Raw genomic sequence first — 23,801 nt, forward strand, 5'->3', positions numbered from 1 at the left:
TTCTGTTATTAAAACATATAAATAGTTTAATTACACAGAATTAAATGTCCCCGAATAAAATATTGTTCTACTATTTAAAAACAGTTTTTACTACAGTACAGTAACTTTACGATGGTTTCGTGTAATAGAAATATATTTCTATCACAAATTAGGAATATTTATTTCTATTTCAAAACCCGATCATTGTGCTGTTTTGTTTTTGATTTTTTTGTTTTGTTTTGTGGTTTTTTTTTCGTGTAAATTATAGATAGCACATATATTGCTTTATTTCTTAATTCTTGTACAGAATTTTATGCAACGAACAATTTTTATGCAACGAACAATACCGAAAATTTCGCATGAAAATATTCATAATGTGGAACAAGTGGGTGTACATATTAGGTAAAAATCAACGTGACTACTTCGAGATTAAGTTCCAAACACTTCATCAATACTTTATATTTTTTGCTCTAGATATTTATACACTGTTTCAAATGAAATGACATGCTATTTTTCTAAAGCCTTTCAAGGTAATTATATTACAAACAAATTGTATTAATTCATTAACAAATGTCATTAAGTCTAGAAGTCTCTCAAAAAAAATAAACTTTTTCTGATAAAATGTGAAATTTATAATGAGTGAATATTACAGTCATATTTTAGAAATTGTGACTACATTTCCGTATTGCAAATTATTTCCTGGTTATATAACTTGTTCACATAACTCATTCACATAACCTGTTGCGGGAAGGACCAACTCTCTAATATTGTTAAAACTTGTTGTCCTACCCCTTAAGCTTTTAATGAACACCTACAGCATCAATGTAAATACTGTAAATTAATTCGATAGTGTTTTGTCTTATGTTTGCATGTGGTCATATGTGAGCCGCGTCACGACAAAACCAACATAGTGCGTTTGCGACCAGCATGGATCCAGACCAGCCTGCGCAGTCTGATCAGGATGCATGCAGTTCGCTTACAAACCCTTTAACAAGTAGAGAAACTGATAGCGAACAGCATGGATCCTGATCAGACTGCGTGGATGCGCAGGCTGGTCTGGATCCATGCTGGTCGCAAACACATTATGTTGGTTTTGTCGTGACGCGGCTCATATTATTTTGTATATAAAGTGAATGAAATATGATTACACTAAATATAACCTGTGTTGAAATAGATCAGCAGGACTGTTTGTACTTAAGAAGAGAAATAAGTGTATAAATAGTTACCTTTTAAAATTACCGTTTTTTTATGTGTTACTTTTTTCCAGGTAAAATCATATTTTTACACAAGGACAAACCAAGATTACAGTTAATGCAAACACGAAAACAGTTCAGTTAGTCACGAAAACAATTCTGCCAGTCCCGATAATTGAATGCCGCATCAGTCCAGCCAACCACAATTGAAACAGTTCAACCCGATAATAGGTCAGCCATCCAGAGTAGAAAGTTCAGCCTACGATGATATCAGTCTAGATATACCAGCCAATCACGATAACACTTCAACGCATACGATAAAACTTCAACGCATACGATAACAGTTCAATACATACAATAAAGCTTCAATACATACGATAACACTTCAACATATACGATAACTTTTCAACACATACGATAACACTTCAACGCATACGATATCACTTCAACCCATACGATAACAGTTCAACCCATACGATAACAGTTCAACGCATACGATAACACTTCAACGCATACGATAACACTTCAACGCGTACGATAACTCTTCAACGCAAACGATAACACTTCAACGCAAACGATAACACTTCGACGCATACGATAACACTTCAACGCATACGATAACACTTCAACGCATACGATAACACTTCAATGCATACGATAAACACTTCAATCCATACGATAATACTTAAACTGAGACGATAACTCTTCAGTTGACAACGGTAACAGATAAAGCAACCAGTAAAGATAATAACGAAGACTGTTCAGTCTATGAAAATCAACATTGATGCTGTAAAATTAACAAGATTAAAAAAAACATACAAACAACAAAAGAAACGACAATTTGTAATTAATTTTAAAAGTGGGCTGATGGAAAACACAAGCGAGATTCCATTGAACAGCTCTTTAAGAAGTGATGAAAACTCTTCTTTAGAGGCATATGACATGTCTATAAAAGTTCTGTTTGCTATTTTAGGAGTCGTTTTTATGTTCTTCAGTAGTACTGCAATAGTTGCTTTAAACAGAACAAGGCAGACCCCTCCAACATCGAGATTCCTTTCTAGTGGTTTACTTTCGTATGATATATTGGCAGTTGGTAGCTACACAATTCGGAAATTTATAGAGAACCACGATATCAACATATTTATACAAGTTTTTGGAACTGGATTTTGCGTTCTGGCTTATGTAACAGTTGGTATCATGTCTTTGGAAAGACTTATTATATTCTATTCACCATATTTTTACCTGCGACACATAAGCGTGGAAAAAGTAAAGAAATTCGTAACGGCTGTCTGGGTGGTATTCTTAATCTTATACTATTTGATCCGGTTCGGAGTTTGCTACCTGAACAGTGAAACCTTTTCCATGTATAATGTTGTCGGATCTTGTAACGGCGCGTCATTCTTGTTTTATGGGACAATTTTAGTATGCGTGGTCGCTATTTCGTTAGCTTGCTATATAAAGATTTTTATCATAGTCAAATCTGAAAAATCCAACACAAATGAACCAACGTCTTTGAGCGCCGTGGCAAAAAAATTGCACAATTATAAGTCGACGTCCTTAGTTTTTGTTTATATTTTAACAATATTTATAACGTCGGTAGCATATGCTTTCATCATATCACTGAATTTGGACACTGTGCCTTTGCGACTCGCAAATGACGTCGTCAACACGTTTAACTGTATGATGGACCCATGTATGTACATTCTGTGGTACAAAGAATGCCGGCTAGAAATTTTAAAAATGCTCAGTGTCTGCACACCATCTCTTACTTCACATATAGAACATATGAGGATGAAGGTGTTCAACATTGTCACTGTGGAGAATGTACAAATATTTCGCTCTAATGCAGTTCATCCGTTAGAATCTAGGGACATTTCTGTACAAAGGGTTTAGAATATTGATGGTCTGCAGATGGTTATACATTTGAGCCGCGCCATGACAAAACCAACATAGTGCGTTTGCGACCAGCATGGATCCAGACCAGCCTGCGCATCCGCGCAGTCTGATCAGGATCCATGCTGTTCGCTTACAAACCTTATTACAAGTAGAGAAACTGATAGCGTGTTTGAATGATAACGTAAAAACTGTGATTAAATAAAAGAATTGTAAGATTTTGTCTTACAGCCACACATTCCGTAGGTTTTCTCCTTGGCATGGAAATATATAAAAACATATTTACTGCAGCAATAGAAAGGTTTGAAATTTTACAGGTGAATGGGAAATAAATTATGAACAGCAATTTAAAATAATGAATGGAAGAACAAATAAGATATGTTAAATAATCTCAAATTATATTCATAATGACAAAACTATAGTATGACTATATTTGATCTTATGACAGACTTGAGCAAAAAAAAAGCATTTCCCATAATTCATTTAAAATGTCAAATTAAACAAGAAAAAGAAAATTTACAGCCGACGCCATCTATATTATTTACAGAAAATATACAGAGAAATTGTTTTAATTAGAAACAGTGCCTTTTACATTGACTATAATAATGTTTATTGATTTTTATAAACGTTTTTCGTGATACTTTGTCTTTGTCTTCTATTAATTGTTGTAAAAGTTTAAAGCCGCTTTTCTTGTTTTGACATTATTAAATGGTTTTCACTACCACGTAAAAACTTCCAACTAATTTAGTACATAAACACTCCTTTTTAAAATCATTTATGAAACATCAACAATTGATTAAGTACGGACAATGTCATGTCCGCTAATAGAAACAATGAGTGTCATATTTCGTATTATTATACCTCAATATATTCTTCATTGTAAAACTCCCATGGGCCTATTATGTGTTCTGACTGAATATCACCCTACTAGGATATATTTCCCGGGGAATATTTCTTATATCACCCTGGGGCACATAACTCTTGCAAAATTCCATCTTTATGTAAAAATGTATAAAACCATTCTTAAACTGTTTACTATATAGGTAAGTTTATTGTTTTGAGCAAGTTTATTGTTTTGAGCAAAATTAAATTGTAAAAATGATGAAGTGTATTCTGTTTATTTCCCTGACTGCGTACTTTATAATTATCGTATTTGTAGGTCTTTCGCTGCGCCTCGGGGTAATATACAGGTTTTTGGGTTGACAATATTTTCTATCACCCCGACAGCCATTTGTTATTTATATACTGTTGATCAAAGAAGGGCATAATACCCTAATGCGTACACTTCTTTGAACAATTCGAAACACAAGACTCATTGCTGAGTTAAGTTCAAAAATCGAACATATCGTATATATATTTGCAATTAACTGTTAATTGTGAAGGTGATCTGCGGATGGTTCTTCATTCTTTATCTTAAACACCAGTTCCTATTTAATTTATGTTTAAACAGTAGATAATGTAAGGGGAGGGGGGTAGGACGTTGGCTGTATCTTTCATTTACTAACATTCCCAATCAAACCATTCTGTCAACATTTTGAGTTTTGATGCCTCGAGTGTATTTTAAGGATTCTCGGCGCATTGAAACAGGACGATATGAAGTCATACATTGCAAGCGCCTCGTCCAATATAGTAAGACAGCTGTGTAATAGCACAGGAGAATTCAGTATATTGTACTCAACAATGTTTAATAACTTCATATTAATTTACATATGGTAATAATACTACATGTATATACATGTATGAAACTTATCTGGTACATTAGGCACTATGTACTAATCCACTGATATTTTGGTAGCATGTGTGTGAAAGATATTTGCGGCAGGCTGCTTTAATTATTGCAATAAAATTCTAAAACCTTGCAGGATTGAAAAAAAAAACAGCAAATTCACAGTTCAGTGTAACTAGTTCTCTTATATATAACAAATGAAACAAAAAAATTGAACAAAAGAAAAAGTCAAACTGTGCATGTTATGAAATATTCCGTATTATTTACCTTTAGAAATAATAACTATGCAAAGGAATAGGTATCCAGATGAGTCCAGAAAATGTTTCCGCCAGAGCGATCAGTCTGATCGACAAACTGATTCTACTTGATAAGATATAAGTTTATATTTCATTTATTGAAATGACTTGGGGGTTTCTTTTGTTGTTGTGTACGAATATGGAAAATTAATAATAGATCAAGTGCGAACATAATTTCTCAGTTCTATACGATCATATAAAGGTTGTAGGATTCGACTTGCTAATTTTCTCGAGGCTTTGTTATCACGCAACAAAGAACTTTGAATAGATTTAAAAACATGGCATTTTGTTCAGATGATTCATGGTTAATAATAAGCTTCCACAAATCTAAATAATAAACGTGTTAATATAATGCCGCCCAAACATTCTGATGATGATGATGATGATGATAACGAATAACGAAGTCAATTTAGATGGGGTTTTTTTGTATTAACAAGTAGTATTGATATAAGTGTAGAAGTAATTATGGGAAACACGTAATACTTAGCCGTGGCGCATGTGTTAAGTTATTTAGCCGTAGCGGTGATTCTAACCTCAACAACACTGCAGATACTTCAATTAGGTCTTTACATAAAATACTATGTAGTTAAAATACAAGTAATAGCTGCAAGGATTATATTAAGTAAAACATCTCGAATAAAACATCAATATATACTGAAAGAACTTGCGTAGAATATCGTTAAAAAAACGATTTTATTTTCACACTGGAAATCTTATTTATAAAGCCTTTAATTACCTATTCCCTCCTGAAATTTTCTGATGGTATCTATATTCTAAAATGATTGAATAAGATACTTCAGATTTTGCATATTTTCAAAGTTCAAAAAACTATCAAAATATCCATCCTTATTCATTATTGGGTATCTTAATCATGTAATATGTTAACTTTGAAGTTGTAAAGACATGTTAAAGTAGTCAACTCCTTAGCAAAAGTATGATTTGTTTAAATAAGTTTATATAACATTGTGTGATGACCTCGTACTTGCATAATTATATAATAAATGACAAATGTGGCGATATTACTCACTTTTACATAACTATAAAAGTTACGTATATATTCTAAATAATATACAATTTCGAAAATAGTAACCTTTCATATTTTTCGTAAGTATTCCTTGATATTCTAAACATAAATTTAAAATCGTAAAAGTAACTCAAAGTAAAGTAAATGTCAAAGAGTAGACATTTTGCGTAAGGGAATGTTTGCAAAAATATCATTTCTTGAGTTTTATACTGTTTTGTGATGTCATTAATTAAGCAGGTACATGTTAAGAATATGCCGTCATTAAATTTTACTCATCATACAAAAAAATTTAGAAAATTCTATGAAAGGATTAATTTTTCATAAAACTGTAGAAAATGTCTTAAGACCAAATCTAAACGAACAAGCAATGAGAAAACAATAAATATCAGTATCTTAACAGTCAAAGTTATTCGTGTAAGAAGTTGTTTGAAAACATGTTTTCAAATGATAGAAGAAAAGTTGCCTAAAAAGAAAGATTTTTTGCGCGATAATATATTTGCTAATACATGTAATTGCAATTCGCAAAAATCACAAATAATTCAACGTCACAAACTATGCAGTATTTATTTCTGCTAGATAAGAATAATAATCATTATGTGTGTCAATAACAAAAAAAAGATAACTGGCGTCTTAAAAATCTATTTGCTGAGAAAATGCGGAGTGCGTTCGTTGCCAAAATTCTTGACGTGTTAAACTACTTTTGAAAATGCGAACGTGTATGCCTAGCATTTTTAAATGTTTATGTGTACATGTATTTCAAATAATATACCTCTTAATTCAATCTTTTAATCGAAGGTTCCAGCTTTTAAATATACATGGAGATCTAAACAACTGACCTAACATGAAAAAAATACAAATTAATATGTACGCGTCTTCGATCAAATATGATATATAAGCATGCTTGCACACTGAGACCAGACAAATGTAAAAGAAACTGAAATATATAACTCGAACACAAAAAATAGAGTAAAGACTTGTTTCCAGTTGCAGAGCTTACAATATCACGTTTACACAGTTATATGCTTAATAAGACAAATGTAGATTGACAAAGTTAGACGATTTTAAGTCATGCATGACGCACTGCCCATATGTGACTGAGTATTAACGGTTACGGAAATGTACGGGCACGTTTAAACCCGGCGCCTCTCCCCTTTAACCTGTAGTAAATAATTTTACATATCACACGGCCGATTGGACTTATTTGTTACATTAAACATATATACATTGATTAAAAGTCACATGAAATTATTATTATACTATGCACATCATCAATTTTGTAATTTAAACTATTCTATCTACAGTACATTTTGCTAAGGTAAATGAGTAAACATTTTCCTTTACAAAAAGGACATAACTCGAATAAAAGATATATGATAATTTCGCACAAGCAACTTTAGAAAAGAATCTGTTGCAAAAATTACTTTAGTCTATCAAGAATCATCTAATCATCACTGTATATGTCTATATATGGAAAATATTACTATAAAGCACAAATTGCGCCGAATGCGCAAAATATGGCCGACAAGAGCAATGTGAGCAAAGAAATCGTATCTATTCATGTTATAAGATAACAACTGAAGAAAAAAAAAATTGGCGCATAAGACTGTTAACGTATTTTTTTAATTTCCTGCATACGCAAAATTCAGGAAAATAATTGCTTTTCATATCATATGTGGGAATAAAAACTTGATCCAATAGGGAAACAACTTGTGTTTTGTTGATACAATAACACCAATACTATTTTATAGTTTTTGATGTTAGGAATCTTCGAAACATTTGCTAAACTACTTGTGTTTTATTATTCAGAATTATTCAGACAACATGTCATTGATTATTATTTGTAAATAATTATAATTACGCGTATGTACCACTGCAGTATCTCTTTCAGCTTCATTAAACATCTACTTCACATTTATCTGCTTATTTTTTGTGTTAAATGACACTTGAAGATCAATAAATATCTCCGGTATACCGAATATTCAGAAACAGTAACGACGCTTTAACGCCAATTGATGTGTTATTCGGTAACGTCGCGTTATAAAAGGGAAACATTATGCATTGTCGAGTGTCGCCGTCGTATCGCACTGTCGCAATGTCAGCCTAACATTAACATGCCTTTGATGACCTTACAACTGGTAAATTTTATACAACAAAAATGGTTAGTAATATCTAAGATAGACAGAAAAGAACAAATAATTTAGTAAACATGAGTAACTTCCCCTTAAAATATAGAAAACCTGAAACTCAAAAGAACACCATAAACAGCAAAATTATGAAATGTTGCAGGCTCAGTTTTATTAAGCCGTGCAAATAAATGATAAAGTAGTCATAAAAAAATAGATGGCCATGTGACAGCAGTAATTGCAGAAAATCGGATAGCTTTTAACATCCGTGTACTTGTACACTTCGTAAAAACAACCATTCTGTTCAACTGATAAACGTAAAATGGATAAAATCAAAAGAATAACCGTTTACAACAGTTCATTACCTATCCTAATACTCATTTGAAGGTGCGCTTTCTTCTTGTAGGAACATTTTGAAAATATATAAATGAATAAATGAATGAATGGATACGGCATCAATGTAGACCACAACGATATTCGAAATCCGGGTTTTAGTAACTAAGGGACAAGCTGTTAAACTGAGCCTGCAGTTTCGTGAAAATAAATACAAATATAACACCATGTTTGCTCACTTGATTTTTACGAATCAAAATAAAACTAATTAACACAATATGACATTAACTGCTAATAATAACTGCTCCTTCCATAGATCAAAATAAAAAGCATTCAAAAAGAGACGACGACGCTCACCGGCGTCGCCAATAATGGTTTTGAAACCAGCATTGATCCAGACCAGCCTGTGCATCCGCGCAGTCTGATCAGGACCCATGCTGTTCGCTATCAGTTTCTCTACTTGTAAAAGAGTTGGTAAGGGAACAGCATGGATCCTGATCAGACTGCGTGGATGCGCAGGCTGATCTGGATCCATGCTGGTTGCAAACCCATTATGTTGGTCTGGATCCATGCTGGTTGCAAACCAATTATGTTGGTTTTGTGGTGACGCGGCTCATTTCTGCTGACCTCGACACTCGATAATACGATACGATACTTGACAATGTTAAGCAACATTGTCACAATGTAAACTTAAATTTTGAAATTCTGTTCTTCATTCAATTTGACACCAGACAATGCGAATCGACGCTTGTTAATGCGAAGCGCACTTGATTATATAAAGCGACACTCGACAATGCGAAGTAACTTTTTAGCAGTTCAAAAAAGGTAGTGTTATGATAAAACATGATGTTTATTTAAAAGAATTGTAAAGATTTGAAGCCTTCTTCATTTCGCGTGGATACGGCTTTTTAATGTTTTATTTATTAAACCTGATACTATTAGAATTGTGTAGGAACTGTTTTAAGAATCATATATATATATACATTAACTATACATAATTAGTTGTAATTAATAATTCAAATGACACAGGACATCGGACTTAAAATCAAGGAGATTGATAAATTTTGCGCAAGAATGATTTATTTTTTGTTTCCAAAGTATTATTTTTTGTAGATGTGTTTTAAATTTGAACGAAAAACATAGACGCCATCATGTTATTTTTTTAGATTTTACTGTAAAATTATACCCACATTACCCTAGGACTTATTCACCCCTATGTCCATTGTTTGCATGCGTACGGATGCTTTGCGACAAGTTTATTTCATTGAAATTTTGTCGTAATATTTTCAGATGATGGATAATTACCAATGTACTTTTGTGGAAGGGAATTTAATTTGATTACTGACAAGTGACATATTCGAGCTTATACTGGTGAGAGCTATCATCTATGTTCCGTGTGTGAAAAGGGATTTTAATTTAAATATGATGCTTTTAATCATATGAAAGTGCCTACGAACAACAAGTCACACATTTTCCCAACATATGGTAATAGATATGATCACAGACATACACTTATGAAACTCCACATGCAAAAGTGTCGTCTATATCATAAAAAAAAACTTCACAAGAAAAGACAAACTGTAAATTAATTACCCTAAGCAGGGGCGAGCACTTTTATTATTTTTTCACTATTTTACTGTGATTTTTATAGGCTGCCAATTTATGTTAAGACATTATATTTGTACTATTAAGGTTATGCTCATGCAAATACATTACATCCGCATTGAAGAGAGGCTATAACTTATGATAAATACATGTTGAGACTTATGGCCATGGGTTTAAACCCCAGAAGGGTTATCTTTTTCTTCTTTTTTTTTCTTTTTTTTTTAAACATTATTCCTGTATCTTTCATATCCATTTTGGGAAGAAAAAAGTGTTAAGTTTTGATTATTTAATTAATATAGGTATTTATTGGCTGAATAATGCTAAAATTTATGACAAATATGGTACCTTTTATTTTCAAAGTGCAATTAAATCAATTCTAGACGCTGAAAATATTTATATTTAAAAAGAGAAACCAGTATACTTTTGAAAAAATATTAGGGTAACTTTGAAAACTGGCACTAATTTAAGTATTATAGGGATTTTTAAATTAGGCTCTCTAAGCAGGAAATAAACACATGTTAAAATGGGTGGGGTAGGGTAACATTTTTATGAATATTTAATAATTTTTTAGTAGAAACAATCAGTTTGCTTATGTGGATTGTTAGATGAATGCTACATTGTGTTTCTACTAAAAATTAATGGGAAAATATGTATCGTAAGGACGAAAAAGCATTTATATGATATTTTAACTTATTTATTTTTCCTTCAAAAGAAAACATTTTGTATTAGACCCGTTATAAATCAAAACTGTTGATTTTATAACCACGGCATATGTTAAAAATCGATCGATTGAAGTACTATATACCTCAAAGCAATAGAATGTTACTAAGCTAAAAAAAATAGCATTTGCAGTGCCAAGCATAAGGATATTTTTGAGAATGGATTTTCGTTGTTCCAATGCAGTAGTAGTCATACTGTTATGGCTTCTTTCCAGCTTCACTTGTCGTTGAAGACATCAGGACCTACCTTGCATTATTTCAGACACATGCAGGAGGGAACCTGCATCGAGCCATCTACGTTCCAAAAGCTAGCTGAATAGCTTCTTCTCATAAAAAAAAACAAAGTTCCTGAAGGGATTCGAACCAACAGCGCTGAAGGACAAGTGGTTAAAAGTCTTCAAACTTAACCACTCTGCCATTGGACGTCCCGCATAAGGACATGCTTATGATATACCGACACTTTTTTACATTATTTTTATGTTATTTGGTCTGTCATCTAATATCAGAAGTTTACAGCGTTCATTTTCTTCTTTGTGTATAGTTGCAAAATCGCAAGACATGTAAGAATTGTATATAAAGCAAATGACGTAAGTCTCACTGTAACGAGGGTTGTCCAAAAAATTTGTGCACTGCAGTTATTGTCGTGAGAGTTATTAATAAAAATAAATGAATTATATATCACTTGAAGGGGAAATCTGTCTCAAATAAGAAAACAAAAGAAAAAGCCGATTTTGTCATATAAAAGAATGATCATTAAGTTACCTTAGTAAGATAATACCGGCGCACGACAAAAAAATGGGTTAGTTCATTACTGTAATTGTGTTAATTGTTTGTTGTTGTAAAGTGGCATTTGCTTTTTATGTTATAATTTGTTTAACTGTCAATAGAAGAATGATTAATGCAAAGTATTTTGTAGTTTTTATTGTTCTTATGCAACGTACATGTAACATATTCAACCAGTGCACGAATATATTGGACAACCCTCGTCACATGCGCCGGCATTACGGACGGACGTCTGCCTGGCCGGTTGTCATCTTCTACCGACTCTCGCCCTATAACAGAGCATTTGTGCCATTTTAAAAAAAGCCTTCGTGACACTGAACTTGTCCAGCTTGCCCTTTTAAGTTCTTTGTAGGTATCTGTTGGTGTTTTACCAATATTTGCACAAAATCTAATGATCGCCCGTATTTCCAGACGTTTAGCGACTGACATTTTCAACGTATTTACAGTATTGATGACCACACACAGATGTTTGTTCACGACCGTTACAAAATGTCAAATGAAGTCATATTTTCTAGTGACGTTAGGAATACGAACACACACTTTTCCCTGAATTTGTAGTGTTTGAAGAATACCGTGATGCATCAAAGTAATGAACTTACCAAATTTTTTTCTTGCGCACCGGTATTACGTTACCAGGGTAACAGTATGACGATTCGTTTTCACGACATGTCGGTTATACAGGTTTTTTTCTTTTGATTTCTTATTTGAGACATAATCCCCTTCAAATGATATAAAATTCAAGTCTTTTCTATCAATAACTCTCACGACAATAACTGCAGTGCACAAATTTTTTGGACAACCCTCGTATTTAACTAGTGTTATATCGTTTTGTACGAAAGCCTAATAGTGTCAAATGAAATAAAAAATAAATATGCAAAGGCGTTATAACGCGAATAAAGGCGTTATCATGCGAATCAAAAGGCGTAATTACGCGAATAAAGGCGTGATAACGCGAATCAAAAGGCGTAATTACGCAAATCAAAAGGCAAAATAACGATAAAAAAAGGCGTAGCAACGCAAATTAAGGCAAAGTTACGCGAATAAAGGCATTATAACGCGAATCAAAAGGCGTAATAACGCGAATAAAGGCGTAATAACGCGAATCAAAAGACGTAATTACGCGAATAAAGGTGTTATAACGCGAATTCTAACACGACCCGCATTTTTTCCTATTGAACATAGAAGAACCGAAAGTGTGTATTATTATGCAATAAAATCACTGTTTGACGTTCTATATTTAGATGTGTGACGTAATCGTTATACACGTGACGTTTCCACTAAAAATGTGACGCGCTGACAATAAGTACGGAAACAAATCAGGCGCAGTTTATTTAATTATCAAGTACGGAAGCATTTATTTGTTGATGTCGTGTTAGAATCAAAATAATATATCCAAATCGGTGATTTTTTTGCTTGATAACATCACTGTTTGTCGTTCGGCTACGCCCTCGTGAATTAATTCCTCGCATCCGAACTCCAAACAGTGATGTTATTGAGCAATAAAATCACAGTTTGGGATATATCATTTCTTAATTAAAAGGCGTAATAACGCCTTTATTTGCGTTATAACGCGAAACAAAACGCGTAATAACGCAAATCAAAAGGCGTAGTAACGCGAATAAAGGCGTAGTTACGCGAACCAAAAGGCGTAATAACGCAAATTAAAACGCATTATGATGCAAATTAAATACCATATTTATACTAATCAAATGGCCTGGTAACGTGATAGAGGAAAACCAATAGTGATCTAAATTTATGGCTCAAGATACAAACTCGTATAGAATAATATAATATACATTTACAATAACTATCATTCCATTTTCGCAGTCGTAATGCAAACTATTTGTCATAAACTAATGAAGACTCTTTAATATTTGCCAAAATAAGGTGACTTGGTGCCTTATAGGTTCACTGGACTGGACGTAAATACAGTTACTCTGAAATCACATGTATCACATCATTGAATTTAATGTCACTATAGTAAATGAATTTCTTTTCTTTTCTTATCTTATCTTATCTTATCTTATCTTATCTTATCTAATCTTATCTTATCTTATCTTATTTTATCTTATCTTATATGTGCGTCATATGTTCAATTAATTTCGGATAAATCCTGTTTGATTACCTTATAACCTCTAGTATTTTCTAATTATGTGAAAACCATTCCTTATTAAGTTATAGGTAACAAGAGGGTATAAGTTAGTCACATTAGGGTGATTATTGATAGGTATGCTTAAATCGGGGATAGTGTTTCAGTTAAGTAACAATTATAGGAGACATTGCCTTCTTTGTCTATGTAGAAAAGTATCTATAGTTGGTTGATAGTTAACCTCTAATCTGACGAAAGCATTTTCTAATAAAAGATTTTAAAAATCTGACTGTGGCCTTAGGACGTATCCGTATAGAATTGAAAATAAAACGTGCGTCTTGATCGATTAATTTAGATCAACATTGTTCTTCCTATCTTACATTGCTAGGCCATTGTTTGGAATTTATATGGTATTGAATTAGCATTATATAGCCTTTTGTTTTGCGTTATTACGCCTTTTGGATCGCGTTATTACGCCTTTTGATTCGCGTTATAACGCCTCCATTCGCGTTATTACGCCTTTTGATTCGCGTTATAACGCCTTTATTCGCTTTAGTACGCCTTTGATTCGCGTAATTACGCCTTTGGATTCGCGTTATAATGCTAATAAAGGCGTTATAACACCTTTTGATTCACGTTATAACGCTTTTATTCGCGTTATTACGCCTTTTTATTCGCGTAATAACGCCTTTATTCGCGTAAGTTCGCCTTTTGATTCGCGTAATTACGCTTTTGGATTCGCGTTATAACGCCTTTATTCGCGTTAGTACGCCTTTTGATTCGCGTTAGTACGCCTTTTGATTCGCGTTATAACGCCTTTATTCGCGTTAGTACGCCTTTTGATTCGCGTAATTTCGCCTTTGGATTCGTGTTATAACGCCTTTATTCGCGTTATTACGCTTTTGATTCGCGTTATAACGCCTTTATTCGCGTTAGTACGCCTTTTGATTCGCGTAATTACGCCTTTGGATTCAAGTTATAACTCGAATAAAGGCGTTATAACGCCTTTTGATTCGCGTTATAACGCCTTTATTCGGGTTATTACGCCTTTTGATTCGCGTTAGTACGCCTCTATTCGCGTTAGTACGCCTTTTGATTCGCGTAATTACGCCTTTGGATTCGCGTTATAACGCGAATAAAGGCGTTATAACGCCTTTCAATTCGCGTTATTACGCCTTTATTCGCGATATTACGCCTTTTGTTTCGCGTTATAACGGGAATAAAGGAGTTACTATGCCTTTTGACTCGCGTAATAACGCCTTTTTTCGCGTTATCAAGCCTTTCAATTCGTGTTATAACGCCTTTCAATTCGCGTTATAACGCCTTTATTCGCGTAATAACGCGAAACAAAAGGCGTAATAACGCGAATCAAAAGGTGTTATTACGCGAATAAAGGCGTTATAACGCGAACATAAAGGCGTAATAACGCGAACCGAAAGGTATAATAACGCAAAACGAAAGGCGTTATAACACTAAATTAATACCATATAAATTCCAAACCGTGGTCTTGAGATGTAAGATTTGAAGAACAATGTTGATTTAAATGAATTAATCTAGATGTATGTTTAATTTTCAATTCTGTACGGATACGTCCTCAGACCACAGTTTAATTTTTTTTAATCTTTTATTAGGAAATGCTTTCGTCAGATAAGAGGTTACTGTCATCCAACTATAGATACTTTTCGATAAAGACAAAGAAGACAATGTCTCCTATAATTGTAAGTTATTTGTAACTTAACAGAAACACTTTAACCCCTCTAAGCATACCTATGAATAATAAGAGATACTTTCAACCTAATGTGGCTTACGTATACCTTACGTTTTCCCAAATCTTGTTACCTATACCCAATTACCTATAGCGTAATTAGGAACGACATTCACATAATTATAAGATACTACAGGTTATTAAATAATTATACAGGACATATCCGTAGATAATTGAATATATGACGCACATATAAAATAAGATAAGATATAAGAAAAAACAGAAATTAATTTACTATAGTGACATGTGTTATATCAATGATGTGAATTCAGAGTAACTGTATTGACATATAACCCAATGGACCTTTAAGACTCCAAGTCACCTTATATTGACAAATATCAAAGAGTCTTCATTAGTTTATTACAAATGATTTGCAATATTACTACGCAAATGGAATGATAGTTTTTGTAAATGTATATAATATAATTCTATACGAATTAATATCTTCAGCAATAAAGCCAGATCAATATTTTTCTTCCTTTTTCATGTTACTAGGTCATTTGATAAGTATAAATATGGTATAAAATTGGCATTATAATGCGTTTTAATTTGCGTTATTACGCCTTTTGGTTCGCGTTACGACGCCTTTATTCGCGTTACTACGCCCTTTGATTTGCGTTATTACGCCTTTTGGTTCGCGTTACTACCCCTTATTCGCGTTACTACGCCTTTTTTGCGTTATTACGCCTTTCGTTTTGCGTAATTACGCCTTTTGATTCGCGTAATAACGCCTTTATTCGCGTTATAACGCCTTTGCATTTTTATTTTTTTATTTTATTTGACACTATTAGGCTTTCGTAGTTTTGATTAATGGTTTAATTAAAAACTTTTAAGTGAAAAATTGAGAAGTGTTGATGAAATAAAACACATATTCTTATTTAAACCGTAAAACACTCATTTTCACTGTAGTAAACCATATTTTCCGTTATTTCAGTGGTATTTTTGTTAATTACTTTTATCTTAATTCAAACAATTTTTTTTAATTATTCGGGTTTTATTTTTATCTCTTCAAATGAAACTTTCAGACAATCGTGAAATAATTGTTTTCATACGACTCGATGACACCAATAATGACTTCTATTATTAAAAGTTGAAGGCCTAGCTGTAACTGAGGGAATATCAATGTCTTGTCATTAACTGAAATTGTCAGCCGCCAGGTTGTTTACGTATTCCGTAGATATAAGCATCTCATAAATAGAAATTTAATGAGTGTTTTTGCTTTTAAGAAATTGAACTGTTTTATAATATGAAACACTAGATTTTAATTATTGAAAAACTGTTTTTGAACAGATTCCCTTTTTTCATCTCAAACCTTTTTATCTTTTTATAACATACGTTTAAGTACACAAAAACATTGTATCCTTGCCAAACAAAATATATGGAAACAAATTTGAAATTATAAATTCATTGATTTTGTTTTCTAATTCTTATTTTTTAAACTAGAGGTCCCATTTGACACATTGTCTTTGGAAACCTAGACGTTTCGTTTTATTATGCTCCCCGAAGGATGAGCATAAATTGGCCACTTTTTCCGTCCGTCCGTTCCCTTTTCCGGGACATAACTCTGAAACACAACAATGTATTAACATGAAATTTTGTAGATAGATTAATCTCAAAGGGTAGATGTGCAGCGCAAAAAAGATGACTCTGCCTTGCCTTGTTTTGGAGTTAATGCCCTTTGTTCATTTTTACACTGTGAACTTTGTCCGGGACATAACTCTAAAATTATAAGAGATATAAACATGAAACTTCGTAGGTGATAAATATTATTAGGTAAACGTGCGGTGCAAAAGAAACATAACTCTGCTTTGCCTAATTTTGGAGTTTTTGCCCATTATTCATTATTTTGTCCCTTTTGGCCGGGACATAGATCTGTAAAAAGAAGAGTTATCGACAAGAAACTTTGTAGGTATATAGATCTCAAATAATATGTGCAGTGCAAAAGAACCGTAACTCGGACTTCCTTAATTTTGGAGTTATAGCCCTTTGTTCATTTAAACACTTTGAATATTGATCAGGAAATAGCTCCTAAAGTATAAAAGATATGAACAAGACACTTTTTAGGTAGAATCTCATGGGGTAGATCTGCAGTGGAAAAAAAACTCTGCCCGCCTAGTTTTGGAGTAAATGCCCTTTGCTCATTTTTACACTGTGAACTTTATCCGGGACATAACTCTGGTACTATAGGATATATGAGGAAGAAACTTTGTAATTATATAGATCTCATTGGGTAGATGAGCAGGCAAAAGAACCGTAACTCTGGATTTCATAATTTTTAAAGTTATTTCCCTTCGTTCATTTTCATCAGATTGAACTTAATCCGGAATATAACTCTGAAACTATAAGATATATCATCATGAATCTTCGTAGATAGTAAGCTCTCATCTACAAAAGAATAGTAACTCTAATTTGTTTATTTTTGGATTAATTGCCCTTTTTCAATTTTACTTTGTGAACTTTGTGACCGGGATATTACTGTGATACTATAAAAGTTATCAACAAGAAACTTAGTCGGTAGATAGATCTCATTGAGTTGAAGTGCAGTGCAAAGAAAAGTAACTCTGTCTTGCCTAACTTTGGAATTATTGTACTTTGAACATTATCTGGAACATAACTCTGAAACTACAAGAGGTATACTTTTCTGTGTCTAAAACCTATTCGGGGAGCATCATCCGCCTAAACCGGCTCTTGTCTAATTGGAAACAAATAGGTTGCATTGAAATTAGCATCCTGAAGGTTACATTGACATGAAACACATTTTCGGTGTATGTGATCACCAGAACGTTAATATATTTTGTTTCCACCAGAAGAAATCTTTTTCATTGGATTTTGAAATATGTAATATACGGGATTAATTATTATTATTATTATTATTATTGCATAAAATTAATGCCCAAATAAAGATAATTTCAAGATCAAAATTTTAAGCAAAACTGACATCATTTAACAAAAGTTTACCAATTCTTTTTACATTTTATATAAAACAACAACAACAAATTCAGGCATTTTGAAAAATCATACGTAATTGATGATAAAGCTATAATCTAATTGCCAATAAGAAATTAACACACACTGACAAGTGTTTTCACACCTTTATAGATAAAGCAGGGGACCACCACAAACATTGACATGTGCTCTTTTGTTAACAACTATCTTGTTGTGAATTCTTATTGTGTCCACTTATCTGATAATTAGACAGGTCAGAGTTTTCAAGTTTTATTGATATCTCAAGGCCCAACTGGGCATGTGAGAAAACAACAATATAACAAATGTTTACAAAACAAAGTAAAGTGATACATAATTGAAATGGCAATGTTATGAACATAATTATGTACATAAAAAAAAAAGAAAAAAATAGAATAAAAAAAATAGAATAAAAATATAACATATTTATACTTAACAATTTAGAATCGGAGAATGAGATCAAAATGAAAAAAAAAAATATATCAATATGTATTATTAAGCACAAAGATTATTTTCTTACAGAATATTGCTAGATTGAAATAAAACATTTTTGCTTTCACTATTCATTAAATTTGAAAAATTAATAATGTTAGGTCTATGAAAAAATGAATTGTCTAAATATGTCTTTCTCAGGTGTTGAAAATAGGAACAGTGAAATAAATAATGAAATTCATCACCTAACAAATTATCAGAACATAAACAGCACACTCTTAGACTTCTATCCAAATTAAAAAATCTACCTTTTTCAATTGGCATTTTGTGGTTCATACATCTAAATTTGAAGAACGCTATTGCTAAATCTGATGGTAAAATGTTAAAGTATTTTTTCAAAACCAAATTGAGTTTTAAAAATTCTATAATTCAGACATTTACTGGATTCATGAATAGAAGATTGCCAATCTTGAATAAACTGATCCTTAATTCTAGCAGAAATAATTTTCTTAAAATGTGGGACAGAACTAACTGTTTGAAAAATCCAATAACTTGACAGACCGAGAGAATCTAAAGAAGTATGCACAAATTTCAACCAAGGAAAATCAACATCAAAATCAGAGTAAAGTTTCTTTGACATGCAATACAGCATAGAAGAAATTTTATCTTTTTTATCATTAATCAGTTTCCCCAATAGTTCAGAACTCTTGACTTAATTTGCAAAGACAAAGGCAATATTCCTAGCTCGCCATAAATCATACATGATGGGGTAGATTGCTTCAGTCCGAAAAACTAATTTAATAAATTTCAATTGGAAACGATCAATTATTTGTACATTTTCTACTCCCCAGACCTCGGAACCATATAAAATAATAGGAGCCACCATTGCATCAAATAAACTCAATTGTATATCAAATGGTAAAGAAAGTTTCCGAGACTTTGTTAACACAGAAAACATAGCTTTTCGAGCTTGATCAATCAGTTTTTTTCTTGTGCCTAAAAATTTTCCGTTAAATGAAAACTGAACCCCAAGATAATCAAAACAATCTACAATCTCAAGTATGTTACCCTCAAATTCTAGAGGATTAATATTATTCCACCCCCTCTTACTTTTACAGAACACAACAATTTTTGTTTTGGCAGTGTTTACCTTTAAAACCCCAAGTATTACAGTAATCAGACATTGCATTTAATGCTTTTTGTAACTCATTAGGACTTTCAGCTAAAATAACTGTATCGTCAGCATAGAGCAACATAAACAATTTAAGATAAACTTCAAAATCATCAGTGCTTAAAGTGTTACTAACACTGTTAGACAGGAAATTTAAACCTTCAAATCTTTGAGACAGGAACGAGTTCAAGTCATTTAAAAACAAAGAGAATAAAACTGGGGATAAATTTTCTCCTTGTCGGACGCCAGCCAGACTTGAGAAAAAGTCAGAAAATTGGTCACTGACTCTAACACAGGACTTAATATTTTCATACATATTGTGTATTATCTTAAAAACATTTACCATCTATATTTGAACTTAATAACTTGTTCCATAAAGCAAGTCTATTTACAGAATCAAAGGCTTTTCTATAATCAATAAAAGCACAAAATAGTTTTCTTTTGTTAGCCAAGTACAAATCTATTAAACATTTAAGTGAAAAAATATGATCAACTGTACTGTATTTCTTTCTAAACCCGGCTTGCTCTTCACAAAGAATATTATCAGATTCTAAAAATTTATTCAACCGACTATTCACAACAGATGTAAATAATTTACCAAAACAGCTCAAAATTGTTATTCCCCTGTACTTGTCAGGATCATTAATATCACCTTTATTCTTGTATAAAGGAAGAATTACCCCTTTACTCCAAATTTCAGGGAAGAAGCCTGAATCAAAAATAATATTAAATAGTTTGCAAACAACTGGTAACATTGAACAGGGCAAATTCTTAAGATATTCATTTAAGATATTATCCATTGGTGATGCAGATTTGTTGTTCTTTAAAGCCTTTAAAACTGACTGAATTTCATTAACTGTAAATGGTTAATTTAATTCCTCATTATAGCTGCTTATCTTATCAATGTCTACCTCGTTAAAATTTTCTTCATTATGAAAGTCTACATTATTTAAATCCTTAAAATGATCATAAAAAACCTCGCATGAAATTTTATTTATCACAGTTTTTCTTTCACTGGAGTACTTATTAAGAAGATTCCAGTAAAGATTTGGGATCACTGTTTTTAAGACCTTTAATTTTGTTTACAATGCAGGTATTAAACTCTTTAAATGTTTTGTTAATTTCCGTCTAATAATGTTTGCTTCTCCTCTGCATATCTTCAAAATTTTCTAAAGATCTGTTTACTCTATACTTATTTTTTGCTAAAAAATAACCATTCCTAGCATTTCTACAACTCTGATCAAACCAAGGCTTGTCTGAACATGCTGGCTTCTTAACCTTACTTTTTTATCTTTTAAAGGATAACTATTTTTGATCAAATTACAGTTTTGAGCTGCAGAAAAAATCACATCTGAAACTTTTTCTGTAAGATGATTTATTTTACGCTGATCAAAAACATTCAATTGAGTACAGTCATCTAGTTCTTTCATAAGATCTGATACTAGATTGTCATCAAATTTACTAATAAAATCTGCTCTGGCCTTATTGTCCCACAATGCTTTGTGGATTACACTATCAGATTGATAACCATCATTACCCTTGTTTTCATCATCATCCTCTGCCTGAACCTCACAAGAATAACAAAGTTCTAAAAACACAGTGAACACCAGACAATAAAGGATCAAATTCTTTAACATCAAAGAAGGTTATTCTTGGAAATAAACTACCAGATAATAAAACATAGTCAATAACACTATCATATATAGTTGTGGTTTTACCTATGTAAGCATCAGCACCACACTTTCCATTGGCCAGGTATAAGCCTACCAATTTATAAAGTTCCAAAAGCCTACGACCAAAGGTGTCAGGACGATGATTATCACAAGTAAAACGTGATGTTGTAAAGCCAAGTTCATTAAGCTGATTCGTACCAGCAATATTATAGGTAGCATGATCAAAGTTCAAATTTGCAATGTAACAATCTACTTCCTGAAAATCACTCAGTCTGCCAGTTTTTGCATTGAAGTCACCCAACAAGCAAAATATGCAATCATGATATTTCCCAGAGAAATCAAGTAAAACATTCTCTACATCATCAAAAAAGACTTAATGTACTATACTTAGAACTCTCCGGTGGTAAATAAATCACCCCAAAAAATACAATTGTCATTAATGAATTTGAACCAAATAAAGTTTTCATTACAGTGTTCAAGCATCTGAAAATGTTTCACAAATATATCTTTGATAAACATACCAACACCTCCCAGATTTACTTTTTTACATTTTTCCCTATTAAGAACTCTTAAAAGTATACCCATGTACATAGGGCACATCAAATTCATCAAGCTTTTGTCTCAGCAAAGCAGCAAATATCATATTGTTTTTATAAAATAGTCAAATTCTGGTAATAACAACTTAGAAGTTAAACCATTTACATTTATAAACGATAAACTAATAATATTTCGGTTTTTTGGCACACAGTAAGTATGCTCATTCAAAACATGAATATCAAGTGCATCAACATTTTCATTATTAAGAAAAGAATTAAAAAGCAATGTATCATCATTAGAAACATGAGATGAGGTATCCTTTAAATAGGGTAGGTTCATGTTTATAGCAACAGAAGATCCGTTGTTGACATTGTTTACATCATCAAGAATAGTTTCTGAAGATTGAAGTTCTGAACACTTTGATTGAGAACATTGAATAGAATGTTGAATAACATTATGAACAATCTTTTGGCTTATAATAGAAGTTAAATCTTCTGAACACTTGGAACAAGAACACTGACTAGAATGTTGAATAATAGTATTGCAATCCACCTCGTTGCTTCCTTCAGAGGAAATTTCAAGTTCTGAAACACTTGCACTGAGAACATTCGTTAGAATTTTGAATTTGAGTAACACACTTATCATTCTTGTGTTTTAATTAAAGAACTAGTTAAGTTTTTCTGAACACTTGCACTGGGAACGTTGATTAGAGCATCGAGTTACATTATAATTAACCTTGTGGTTTGTTTTAGAAGTAGTTAAAAGTTCAGAACACTTGGAATTAAAACATAAACTGGAATGCTTAAGAAAACACGAACAAATTTCTAACATTCTCCGGATGACATTAAATCAAATTTTAAGTCCAAGAAGCTCCAAATCAGCCTCAACATCAATATGAAACAGGTCGTCAGGTGTAGACAATACCACATGCTTCTTGTTGTAAGTACAATGGATAGTGCCATCGCGTGTAAATACATTTGTAACCCCTGGGCTTTTCTTGGCGATATCAAATATCTTGTATCTCAAAGTAGTCAGATCATCCGTGATATAAACTCCTCTATAAGTATCAGATAACTTGAGAAATCTCTTCACTTTGAATACTTGGATCAGCTTAGCCCTCGATATAAAACGAACTATCACTTGCTGTTTTCCATTACCTTTAGGCTTCAAGGGATGACATACACTAATGTCATTGATGCTGAACTTTTGTTGACCATCATCATTACCTGACAAATTTCCTGACTGAGAGTGAGACATGTTACCTTCCTCGTGACCTTGCTCAACTTGTTTCCGACTGAGCTCAAGAATATGATTAAGAAGAACAACAACCTGGCCTGACAAGTCAGAATCTAGGTTGTATTTCCAACCATGAATTCGTAGATTTTCCCTTCTTGTATATTGCTCAAGCCTGTCAAGCTCATAGTGATTAGTACGTACAGCACATCGAACCTTTTCAACTTCAACTTTGGAGGAAAAGTTTTTTAAAGTATCCATTA

Source organism: Ruditapes philippinarum, unplaced genomic scaffold (genome assembly GCF_026571515.1).
Source record: "Ruditapes philippinarum isolate M1 unplaced genomic scaffold, ASM2657151v2 ctg531_1_1_1_1, whole genome shotgun sequence".
NCBI lineage: Eukaryota > Metazoa > Mollusca > Bivalvia > Venerida > Veneridae > Ruditapes > Ruditapes philippinarum.